Genomic DNA, 12,645 nt, shown 5'->3' with positions numbered 1-12,645 from the left:
TTGATCGTGTCCCACGGGAAGCTCTCTGGATCATACTAAAGAAAACTGGATGCCCTGACAAAATTGTCAGTTTGATTCGGCAGTTTCATGAAAACATGATGGCAAAAATCCGCCATGAGGACAAGCTCTCAGAACAGTTTCCCGCGACATGTGGTGTAAAACAAGGCTGTGTTCTGGCTCCCACACTCTTCTCACTTTACTTCGCAGTTGTTATGAGAGACGCGACCAAAGCCTGTAGTAATCAAATTAGTCTCGACACAAGGACAGACAAAAGTGTCTTCAACATCTCTCGCCTCCGAACAAAAAGTCGCGTAACCAAACTATCCATCTTAGAGATTCTCTACGCGGATGATATATGCATGATGGATAATTCTTGCGAAACTCTTCAGACTTACATAAATCTGCTAAATACCTCATGCAGAAGATTTGGCTTAGCCATTAGCATCACTAAGACGCAAGTTCTCAAACAGCCACTTAGAGGTCTTTATGCAGATGACTCCAGTATTGAGATAAATAACAAACCCTTGCAATATGTGTCAAATTTCAAATACCTGGGAAGCCAAATTAGAAGTGACAACAGCCTGACAACGGAAATCGCAGCGCGTATAGCCAGCGCAGCCTCAGCCTTCGGTAAGCTTAATGACCGAGTATGGAAATCACATGATCTTAAACTACAAACAAAAATTGCAGTCTACAAAGCAGTAGTATTATCCACCTTACTCTATGCCTCGGAAACCTGGTGCTGTTACAAAGCTGACATTAAGAAGCTAGATAAATTTCATCTTCGATGTCTGAGATCAATTCTGCGCATCAAATGGGAAGACCGTGTCCCAAACACGGAGATTTTGCGCCGCGTGAAACTGGCTGGTATTGAAGCTTTAATAATGAAACATCAACTGAGATGGAGTGGTCACATAGTACGCATGGATGACAGTAGGCTACCTAAAGCGGTGTTCTACTCGCAGCTCTCGTGCGGGAAGAGGAGGAAAGGTGGTCAACACCTGCGATATAAAGACACCATTAAACGCCACCTTGCAGCCTGTGGCATTCCAAGCAACCGTTGGGAGGAGCTAGCATTGCGCCGATCGGAGTGGCGATCAACTGTACATAAGAGCATCGAACAATTCGAGCAAAAGCGTCTAATGAACCTGGATGCTAAAAGAGAGCTCCGAAAATCTCAGCTCAAGCCTGTCTACACGTATACTTACAACTCTGCTGGTCAACTTCACTGTGCTTCATGCAACAGGATATTCAAAGCGAAATTCGGATTCGCGAGCCACATCCGAGCCTACCACAACAAGGACAGAGAAGACTGACGGAGTCGCTGTCGCCGGACACGGCGAGTAGGACATCATCATGATAAGAGTAAATGTGAATAATTGATAACTCAAACTCAGTCAGTCGCTCCTGTCGTTTTATGCTACTGGCCAATACCGCCGCATTGTCGCCCTCACCATCTGTGTTGGAGTGATCTTGAAGCGCATTCCCAGCTGCTGCTTTGTCTGGCTTCAGAATCCGGTTTCCCAGTCGCTCTGTGCGTGGTTTTACGATACCTCACTACGCCATAGCTAGCCGAATAATGCTGTAGATCGTTATGATACAACTGGCATTCCTTCACAGGCACCATCTAAACTGTTTTTACACAAATGAAATGACTCAATTTCAGAGACTTAACTGGTCTCATACTGATTTGATTTTACGTATATAGACTGAAGCGGCGGGTGAAAATTTGTACTAAGGCCGGGAAGCGAACCTATGTCTCCTGATTATTAGGCAGATACGATAGCCTTGGCACAGCGGTTCACACAAGTGCACGGATTACCCTGGCACGCCTCCCTCCGCGATCCATATTCTCTATGCCGCCCCAGTCTACTTTAAATTACCCCTTGCAAACGAACAGAATTTCTGAAGCTCTCCATGTGCTGAAACAGCACTTCAGCATAATTTTTAAGCTTTTCTCGGTCTTGACTGTCCGTGTACCCCCAACCCAGTTAAATTCCCCGCATTTCGTGGTATCTTTTCTCTTATTTCACATATTATCAGTCAATTTACGTAATTTTGCAAGTTTTCTTCTCGATTTCACATATTTCGTCGTATTTCCCACAATTGTACGTATTTCCCATCACTTTATCGTAGTTATACCAGGTTTTCCTCGATTTTTACCGATTTTATAAAACTTTTTCATATGTTTTCGATAGTTTTCCTGATGTATGTGGTCATATTGCTGGCATATCCATGCGTTGGTTGATTTCATACGATGATACGAGGGTTGTCCAGAAAGTAAGTTCCGATCGGTCGCGAAATGGAAACCACACTGAAAACCAGAAACGTTTTGTTTGCAACAGTTAGGCACACCTTCCACCTACTTTTCTACATAGTCGCCGCTCCCAGTTCGGGTGTTGTATCAACTTTCCAATATCCTCGTCATAGAAAGCAGTCGCTTTTGCTTTCGGCCAATTATCTGCACTGGTCTGCAGCTCGTTGTCTGTGGAAAAATTTTGTCTTCGTAGCCAGCGGTTCTTGTGAGCAGAGCTGAGACTCAGGGGGAGCCAATTACAGACTGTTTCTTGGTGATCAAACACTTCTCATCGGAAACGCTGCAGGAGCGTCTTCACTGCCCCGGCAGTGTGAAGCCGAGAATTGGCATGAAGAAGGAACTGCTCGACAGTTGTGTTATGTGGGCTGCATGACACAGGCGAAATCTCTAACCAGGCCCTCATACTAGGTGGGAGACGATATTCCCTACACAACTTTACGCGCTCACTGTTCACTCAAAACTGGAAAGAGTGATGCGACACGATCGACGTGCATACTAGAGACACTGCCCAACACATCTGTGCAAAGCTTTACCGGATTTTCCCAGTAGTTCCCATTTCGCGACGGATCGGAACTTACGAGGGCTATTCCGAAAGTAAGGTCCGATCGGTCACGAAATGGAAACGACTATGAAAATCCGATAAAGCTTTGCACAGATGTGTTGGGTAGTGTCTCTAGTATAACCCCAGTTAGCATCACGTCGCTCTTCTCATTTCTGAGCTCGCAGTGAGTGCGTAAAGATGTCTAGAAAATAGTGTCTGCCGCCAAGTACGGGGGCCTGGTGAGAAATTTCCCCTGAAGCTATGCAGCTAACATTACATAACTGTCGTGCTGTTTCGTCTTCAAGACAATTCTCAGCCGCATTCTGCAGGGGCAATGAAGATGCTCCTGCATCGTTTTCAAATGGAAATGTGAGATTACCCTCAATACAGCCCGTAATTCTCTCCCTCTGAGTTTCAGCTCAGGTCACATGAACCGCTGGTTATGAAGACAACATTTCGGCACAAGACAACGAGCCGTAGGCCATCGTAGAGAATTGGCGGAGAGCACTGGCGGCTGCCTTCTATAGCGAGGGTATGGGAAAGTTGGTACAACGCTACGATACACGTCTAAGTCGGGTCGGCGACTATGGAGATAGGTAGCTGCAAGGTGTATCTAACTGTTGCAAATAAAACATTTTTGATTTTTACCGTGGTTTCCATTTCGCGACCTATCGGACCTTACTTTCGGAATAGCCCTCGTACTTTCTGGACAAATTTGCATGTCCTATACACCACCTAGTAAAAAATCTTAAGAATTCCCCCCTTCCCGATGATCTACATGCATGCATTTTGGAAAGGAAAATCATGAAAAGTATCATAACACTCCCCTCGTACCTAGATGAGGATCACCGAGTGGTGCAGATTGGAAATTCGTAGTCTGGAAACAAATCCGTGTACTGCTACGACACATCAGGGAGCTTGTACACGTTCATCTGATTTCCGCTCTACCGTGTAGGAATCTGCAACAAGGACCTAACATGTGTAAAGAGTTGATTTCTGCTGGTGCTCTGATATTTTTTTCGCCTAGATATACGCTCTTATCGCTTACCAGATTAGCTTCGCTACTTTTGTTTATACATTCCAACTCTGATACGTCCCCTCAACCATATTAGGACATCTACAAACTGTAGATTTCGGGTATTTTTCTTATCCTAGTAATAAGTTGTTCGTTTTTGACACTGTGTCGACCGCAGTTAGCGTCCTGGAACGTGAGCGTGCCTCGCCTGGGCACGTCAGCACCCACATTGTTGGAGTGATTTGGGACGCCTCATATGTCTAGATATGACTCTGACAGGTGACACATATGTAACCATCCCGATGTCCATTGTGCATTCCGACAGACTTGGGCAATTCCAGCAGGACAACACGACACCCCACACGTTCATAATTGCTACAGAGTGGCTGCAGGAACGCTCTTCTGAGTTTAAACACTTCCGCTGGCCACCAGACTCCCCAGACATGAAAATTATTGATCATATCTGGGATCCCATGCAACGTGATGTTAACAGGAGATATCAACCCCTCATACTCTTACGAATTTATGGGCAGCCCTACAGCATTCGTGGTGTTACTTTCCTCCAGCACTACTTCAGACATTAGTTGAGTCCATGTCACGTCGTTTTGCGGCACTTCTTCGTGATCACGGGGTCCCTACACGATATTAGCCAGGTGTACGAGTTTCTTTAGCTCTTCAGTGTAAATTTACTGCAGCTTTTCATGTACTTGGTCTGAAGCACTTTGATTTATTTTTCCATGTGATTTATGAATAGTTCAGGGTTTATGATTTTGCATTGCACATGTATTTCAGTGACATAGCCTACCAAATATCTAAAAAACTAGAGTCTATCGGCCAGAAATGACGTGACATATGGATTCAGCATATCTTAAATTGCATAAATCCATTTAGATACTCCCGTCGTTATCAAAAAATTTTGAATAGAACATAAAAAATGTATATCATTGTTTCAGTGGAAATATAAACTTCAATGTGATGTATCTAAAAAAACTAGAATCGCTCTAGGAAAACGGACTCTATAATTGTGACCAGTGTGTCCAATTAACCCCAAAACCACCATAAATGTTTACTAAGTAGATGTGTGTTGTGCAATATTATATCTGTTAGACTATGGCCCATTATAATATGTGAAGAACATAAAATCATGAGTCTGTCTAGATATTTGTCATTTTCAACCTCAACAGACTCAAATCTGCATAAATCAAACATTTTGGCCTTTGTAAACAACAAAAAGTTAAAATTTGTTGTCTAGTATTATTTAACAGAATATTGAGTCCGAGTTATAAAAAACGGTAATTTCACATAAAGTAAAAAAAATATAGTAGCGGCGTCATAATAAATTAGGCTAGAGTATTTTGTATATAAAAGTACTTATTTCTATATAAAAAAATAGTAGCGGCATAATAATAAATTGTTGTTGTTGAGGTCTTCAGTCCTGAGACTTGTTTGATTCAGCTCTCCATGCTACTCTATCCTGTGCAAGCTTCTTCATCTCCCAGTACCTACTGCAACCTACATCCTTCTGAATCTGCTTAGTGTATTCATCTCTTGGTCTCCCTCTACGATTTTTACCCTCCACGCTGCCCTCCAATATTAAATTGGTGATCCCTTGATGCCTCAGAACATGTCCTACCAACCGATCCCTTCTTCTAATAATAAATTAGGCTAGAGTATTTTGTATATAAAAGTACTTATTTCTATATACTCGTATTTATATTTTTTAAACAACACAACACCGTATTCTAATTTTTGAACAGACAAAACTAATTTATGAGGAAAATAGAAGAGTCCGCAAAAACCCAAGACATTAGCGCAAATCTGAGAAATTTTCGACACAATTTGACATGCTGTACATGTGCTTGATAAAATATGCAGAGAATACTGCATGAGAATGAACTCAACGACGGGCCGGTTGCTTAAACAGGCGATGACCATCTTGCCTAAGGACAGCCTGTCTCGAGAGCTGGGGCAGAACATTTGTACGTACCTACGAGCGGCGAGTAAGTCGTGACCTGACGTGTTTAGAATTTTGCTAAGTATGAGATCGAGGTTTTGTGAAATTCTCGCGCGTCGGTGGGGAAAACTTAGAATACCTGTGGGAAAAGTTCGTGTAGACTTCCAAATTTCCGCTAATTAACACGTTTTTCGAACTTGTAATGATTTTTGCAAGTAGGACAGGTTCAATTTAGAACGTTTCCGTGAGTCCACGCGTGTTCGGACTTGTAATAAATTTCTCATGTTGGACAGAGTTGAACTTAGACTATTTCAGCAAGTTGGCGTGAGCTGGACGTAGAATAATTTCACGCTGTTTAGCTAGTGTGCATCTTTAAGTCTGTATACAAGCGGTTATATTCTTGGAATAATCTTGGTGGTTTAGTGTAACTAGATATTACTTAACGTGGTGCACTGCTCTGTTCAATAAACGCAAGAAGCATTAGCACCGTCATGATAACTGAATCATAAAATGGAATAAATAAACTTTATTATGTTAAATTGAAAGCAAACTAAGTTACAACATTATTTGAAATTAAACACGGTGTATTAAATCTTGCCTGCATCTTCGTATAAAGTATTGAACGGTAGTAATAGGGTGTTGGTAAAATTGCATTGGTTGTCCACTAGACGATAAATGAAGCCAAATAACCTAAAGCAACCACACATCCGGAAACAGTCGCACGGTAACTGCCAATGGAGGCGTAGTCTACGAATGTTTTTGTTTTGTGGCTGGGTGTAGGCAGGATATTAGGCAAATGACAGCCTGCATTGTGATTCTGATGACATGGTAGATAATTAGCCATGATGCAAAGTGCAGAGGGACGCGTACAGCGAGGAGCCGATTAAGTAGACAGGGAATGGTAGTCAGGTAACTTGACCGGCCATAATGATCCTCTCTGAAAGTATGAGGTACTTAGATGGTCAAACAGGCAGATGTTGCACAAGCAACGCACACGAACATTCACAGTTACTTCTAATGGTATAAAGTTTTCACTGATAATGGAGCTTTGGATTACTTCGCATTAGTGAAGCTTCAACAGGAAATTCTGCAGAAGATGGTTCTGGACTTCTTGGGGGGGGGGGGGGGGGCATAGAGACATGAGGAATTCTTTCTGCCCTTAGGCCAAGGTGAAAGCAGATCATCACACTGGTTTCTCAAGCAGTCCATAATGAGTTGATACTTCACGTTTTGAAAAATAAAGCACTCTACATGTAACATTTAAGGGTTAATTTCACGATATTTTAGGTAGACAAAATGCTTTAACTACAGCATGTACTCACAGATCAAAGCAATGGAACTATCTTTGCAGTTCGATTGGTACCCCTGCTGCCTCTTTCGGATTCGCTTTCTTAATTTATTTACTGTACATATCTTTACTATGCACGTATTTGTTGGAAACGAGAAAATTAATAACGATGTTACAAACGCTAAAAGAATTTCCGACAGAATAGCGCGACTAATTTCAAACATATTCCCCACCTACTGCCGAATGGAACAGCGACCAATATAACAGCAAACGCGTGATATAGAGTGCAACCCTAAAATATGTAGGTAGCCCTTGAGCATTGATACGCAGTTGTCATGCTCACATCCGAAGTACTGGTGGCAAAAACTAAAAGTCAAGGTCAATTCTGAGATTTAAATGGACGCAAACTGGGGCCAGAAGTGATAAGAGTGCCTCCTACGTAAATAGTTTTTCTTCTTAAAAAAAGTCTCATTGTAAACAATGTCTACAGAATAAAAGTAGCACAAATTATGAAAATTTACGTAATCGCATAATAAAACAAAGAATAAAACAGTCCCGACTATAATAAAATATTAAAAGCAAAATAGCAAATACACTTAGCCATGTTTAAATTCTCCATTTGCATAGGTTTAATATTAATACAAAACATCTATGTGGCCGTCAACATGTAATCAAGTAAGTATCGTCATAATAATAGTAGTACACATTGAAAACCCGAGATTAACTTTTATCCAAAATGTATCCACATCCTGGGGAAATAGAGGCGGTTGGTGGCGAAATATTACTCTGCAACTGTCAGTTAACGGTCTTTGGCCGCATTTCGAGTTTCGTGTTTATCACACCGGTGTCCGTGCGTATGCTGGGGATCTCGGCGGTGCCGGATCCTGCTTCCCCGCGGCGTGCTGCAGTTCACCAACCCTCCAACGTCCGTGAGAACCTCTCTTCGTGTCTTACGCTACGCTACAAAGAGTTAGAGAAATTGATAAATAACAGCAGATTCCAATAAACGATGGTAACTGAAGATTTTGATGTATAAGTAGGATTATGCTTCTTCCATGGATAACTCCAGAGATGATAAAGGTCGAACATTAATAAAGTCTGCCATGATGCTTGACATTTGATACCTTAACACACTTCAGAAAAAAACGAATGGAAAACGTCACTATTAATAAAATGTTTCGGGCTATTAAGCCGTGGTCAAGTGGATTTAACATTAACGTGTCTTCCCCAACTGCGTAGGACATTTCTAAGGGTGATCGTAGCTTCTTCGAGTGTCCGTTTCAGACACTGACTCGCTACTAACTGCAGCAAAGCTCCGTTTTCGCGTGATCCCGCCCACAGGCGTAACGTCACATGCTTTGAATATCCAATACCAATTTCCCGTAGTCGGTTGCTGTCGTCCGGTGGGAGAAAGGTTACGGCATCCAGATGATGTTCAGCTTCACGCCCTCCTCCTTCCTATTGAAATTCCTGGGGTGTTCAACAATATGTATGGCCTCTCTGTATAGCCTTTCATAGTGCCTGCTTGTGGATCCCAGTACTTCTGCCAAAATGAATACAGTGGTCTCCTGGCTGCAAAGCACGTTCCTCAACAATCTCTCTGCTTCTACAATTGCCACTTGTAAGGTTCCTCTTACGTGAGGAAGACATTTTTACCAGTTTTAATAAATTATTGTCTCTTATTGATGTATTCACGATAGTTAGGATGTGCTGTAGTCCGTAGCCGGCCATGAATCGGAGAGCATTTCCCACGCTGGCTGGCTAGGTGACGAAGCGACCATATGTCGCGCGTAGTGGGATGGGGCTCGGCGCTGGACCGTAGCAACAAGCGTCAGCCTGGGAAATATACATGACGGGAAGTACCGCCATCTTGGCGCCAAAGTCAACCGATTTTGTTTATTTATATTTATTAATTAAAGTCATTTATGACAACATGAATACTAGGAAGAGCCTGTGGATGTTTAAAACTATTTACGATAATTTTGCCTCGTTAAAATTCACACCCGTTCATTAACAAATGCATACCTTAGTAAGTACGAACTTGACCGGAAATCCACGAACTATGACGAAGCTAGTAAGAGATACGGACTGCGCGCCAAAGCCGGCAGTCGGCATTAAGAGCTCTTCCTGTCTTGTTCGATGGTAGCCACGCTTTCGGTTACGAGTAGTTTGTGACATGAGTGTTTCATTAATGATCTAATAGGAATAAAAGTGATATTACGGCATTCTGAATGTTAATTTCGAGTAAATAGATACCCCAAAGTTAATCGACAGCAATTTCAGATAATTAGCTTCCACCGACAGAGACATCCAATGCGCCAATGAAGAATCTGCACGGGACGACATTTACGAGAGCTGCACAGCGCACAGGTAGGAGGAAATCCGACGACACGACCCACCAAGGCGGATCAACGAAGGTCCGACTTACACTCGCAAATTCCGGGTGGAAATGCTGACCAGTCATACTGTACGTCACATATACCACCCTCTACGGACTCGCGGCTAAGGTGAGTAATAACAGTATCCGTTTAGAAGCGAGGGGATCATGCACACTGTCCTCTTCTAGTCGTTTTTAGACCATTAGTTTTGTATCTCCTAGGCACCCAAGCCCCTCCCACAACTACACGATCCTATAAATTTCTGCTTTTTCCAGCGGTTTGCGAGCGTTCTTGACCAAGTTTAGGCGATCCTGAATCTTGCGGATTGATTTGTAAATTACCGCGAGGTCCCGCTTTTTCAAGACTTTTCTTGTGTGGTCACCTGCGTCCTTAACGAAAGGTAGGAAAACTTTTGATTTCAGAGGCGGCTGTACATTTCTATGATATTTTGGCTCTTAAAGCTCTATTCACCTGAGTGAAGGAATAACCATTCTTGGGCAATGCGTTGATGAGATGTTATAATTCCGCGTCGAGCAGCCCTGATTCGCATATGTTCCTCCCTCTATCCGCCAACGTTGTCATGATGCCTCGTGTTTGTTGTGGATGGTGATGTGAATTCCGTTGTATCCCCTCGAAAGATACTGGATTACCTAAAATTGGCCAAGAATGCTCGCAAACTGCTGGAAAAAGCAGAAATTTTTGGGATTCGGTGTAGTTTTCGGGAGAAGTACGTGGGTACTACAAAAAGAACCGTCAAGAAGCGAGAAGTGTAGGAGGTTCAAATGGTTCAAATGGCTCTGAGCACTGTGGGACTTAACATCTGTGGTCATCAGTCCCCTAGAACTTAGAACTACTTAAACCTAACTAACCTAAGGACATCACACACATCCATGCCCGAGGCAGGATTCGAACCTGCGACCGTAGCAGTCGCTCGGTTCCGGACTGAGCGCCTAGAACCGCGAGACCACCGCGGCCGGCAGTGTAGGAGGGGAGAGACTGACACATTAGCTGTTGCGGAATATGCTTTGTAGCCAGGAGACCACCACATTCGTTTTTGATAGGACTCAAGTACTGGCAGCCACAAGCGAATAGCATGAAAGGCTATACAGAGACGCGTAGTGATTGTTAAACACCCCAGGAATTTCAGTAGGAAGGAGGAGGGCGTGAAATTGAATGACATCTGGACCCCGTTGCTGAAGCAGATGCGTACCAGTCTTCCATAAGCCGACGACGACCTGACTACGGCAAATTGCACTTCGGCATTCAAAGCATGTGACGTCATGTCATTGCTCGTGATCACGCGAAAACGGAACTTTGCTGCAGTCAGCAGCGAGGCAGGGTGTGAATCGGATACTCATAGACGCTACGATCGCCCTTCAAAACGTCCTTCGGAGATGGGGAGGAAGCGCTAGGTTTCAGTGTGAAATCGATGTGACAACGGTTTAAGAATCCGGAACAACTGACAAGGGGAGGTCACGACGTTTGGAACGCGGATTTACCGCAAACTTCGTACACTCGCAGTACTCCATTAGGACAACAAAATGTGTAAGCAGTAGCGCGTACTTCTCAAGCGTTATTGAGAAAATCGCAAACTAATTTCGGTCGTCGAATATATACCCGTGCGTGGCCATTTATACCACGAAGCGCCGGCAGCCGAGTGGTTAGCGTTAAAGCCCCGTGGTCGCTGAATTGAGTCCCGCTCGTCAGTTCTTTTTTTATTTCTAACACAGTCATTTTCTTTACTATTTATATTATAATTGATGTAATGGGAAAAATAAGTGTAATCGGATGAACTTTTATTAAATTTACAATGTTATTTGGCAGTCTACAAATTTTTATTATCACAAATAATATAATGTCCATAACTACCGACTAGTAAACGACCAAATCCGTAAAGTGATACTGAAAATGTATGCCTGTCCGTGTCTTCAAAATTGTTCATATTTAATCGAAAGAGAACGAGAAACTGCTTCTCGTGAAGACGCTATTAAAATAACACTCGATACTGCATGGCCAATGATCAGCGCCGATATTTAAGGAAATGCTGCGTTATGCATGGTTTGCTTCCAAATTATCGGCTTTAAGAGAGGTTTTTGAAAATGTTAACGAGGTTTGTTTTTCCACGGAGAACTTCAAAACACCTTGCGTGTGCGGAAACATAGCATTTATTCAATGCAGCTGGTGCCATTTAACTTTGTTTTTCATGTTTTTACGAAAAATACCATCACGCAACTTGTATTCGTAATGTCGAAAGCGACGATTACTTATACATCTTTCGAAAGCCGTCTGTGCTGGTCAAAACTTGGAGGTAACAAGTCGTTTCTGGCTTCTTCCAGGTATAAGGGATTTCTCAAATCACGGACAAGCATACATTTTCAGTATCACTTCATGAGTTTGGCCGTTTAATAGTCGGTAGTTATGAATGTTATATTATTTGTGATAGTAAAAATTTGAAGACTGCAAAGTAACATTGTAAATTTAATAAAAGTTCATCCGATAACACGTATTTTTCCCATTATATCAATTGTAATATAAATAGTGAAGAAAATGATTGTGTTAAAAATTTAAAAAAAAAACTGACGAACGGGACTTGATCCAGCGATCCAGCGATTACGAAGCTTGAACGCTGACCACTTTTTTTTATCTCATTTTGCTCTATATTGGTCAATGAATTTGTTCGTGGCGGACGTCCGATGACAGCTGTTCAGGTTCTTTGTTGATCCGTTCACTCAGTTTTTTATTACAGAGGGTAGCTAACCCTCTAACCGAGCACGCTGAGCTACCGTGCCGGCAAAAGGAAGGGGAGCCAACAGCACCCGGTGTTCCCAGGCGGTCACCCATCCAAGTACTAACCGGGTCCGATGTTGCTTAACTTCGGTGATAGGACGACAACCGGTGTATTCAACATGGTATGGCCGTTGGCAAAACTCTCTCCACTGCACCAGCTGTACAGCAGACCACTCTGCTGCCGGCGCTTCGCGGTGAAAACAGCCACGCACAGGTATATATTTGAGGACCGAAATTATCTTGCGATTTTCTCAATAACGCTTGAGAAGTACGCACTACTGCTTACACATTCTGTTGTCCTCGTGGAGTACTACGAGTGTACGTAGTTTGCAGTAAATACGCGTTCCAAACGTCGTGACTTCCCC

General features: G+C 42.9%; 1 non-coding gene across 1 annotated transcript; it reads right to left on the bottom strand.

Moving 5' to 3' along the window:
- Positions 1-12,297: 12,297 nt before the first annotated feature.
- Positions 12,298-12,416, bottom strand: LOC126260974 (5S ribosomal RNA). The gene has a single exon (XR_007546677.1). It is a non-coding gene; the product is annotated as a 5S ribosomal RNA (ribosomal RNA).
- Between the last annotated feature and the right edge of the window lie 229 nt (positions 12,417-12,645).

The sequence above is a fragment of the Schistocerca nitens genome, chromosome 5 (assembly GCF_023898315.1).
Source record: "Schistocerca nitens isolate TAMUIC-IGC-003100 chromosome 5, iqSchNite1.1, whole genome shotgun sequence".
NCBI classification, from domain to species: Eukaryota; Metazoa; Arthropoda; class Insecta; order Orthoptera; family Acrididae; genus Schistocerca; species Schistocerca nitens.
This window is presented reverse-complemented; position numbering and strand designations above follow the sequence as displayed.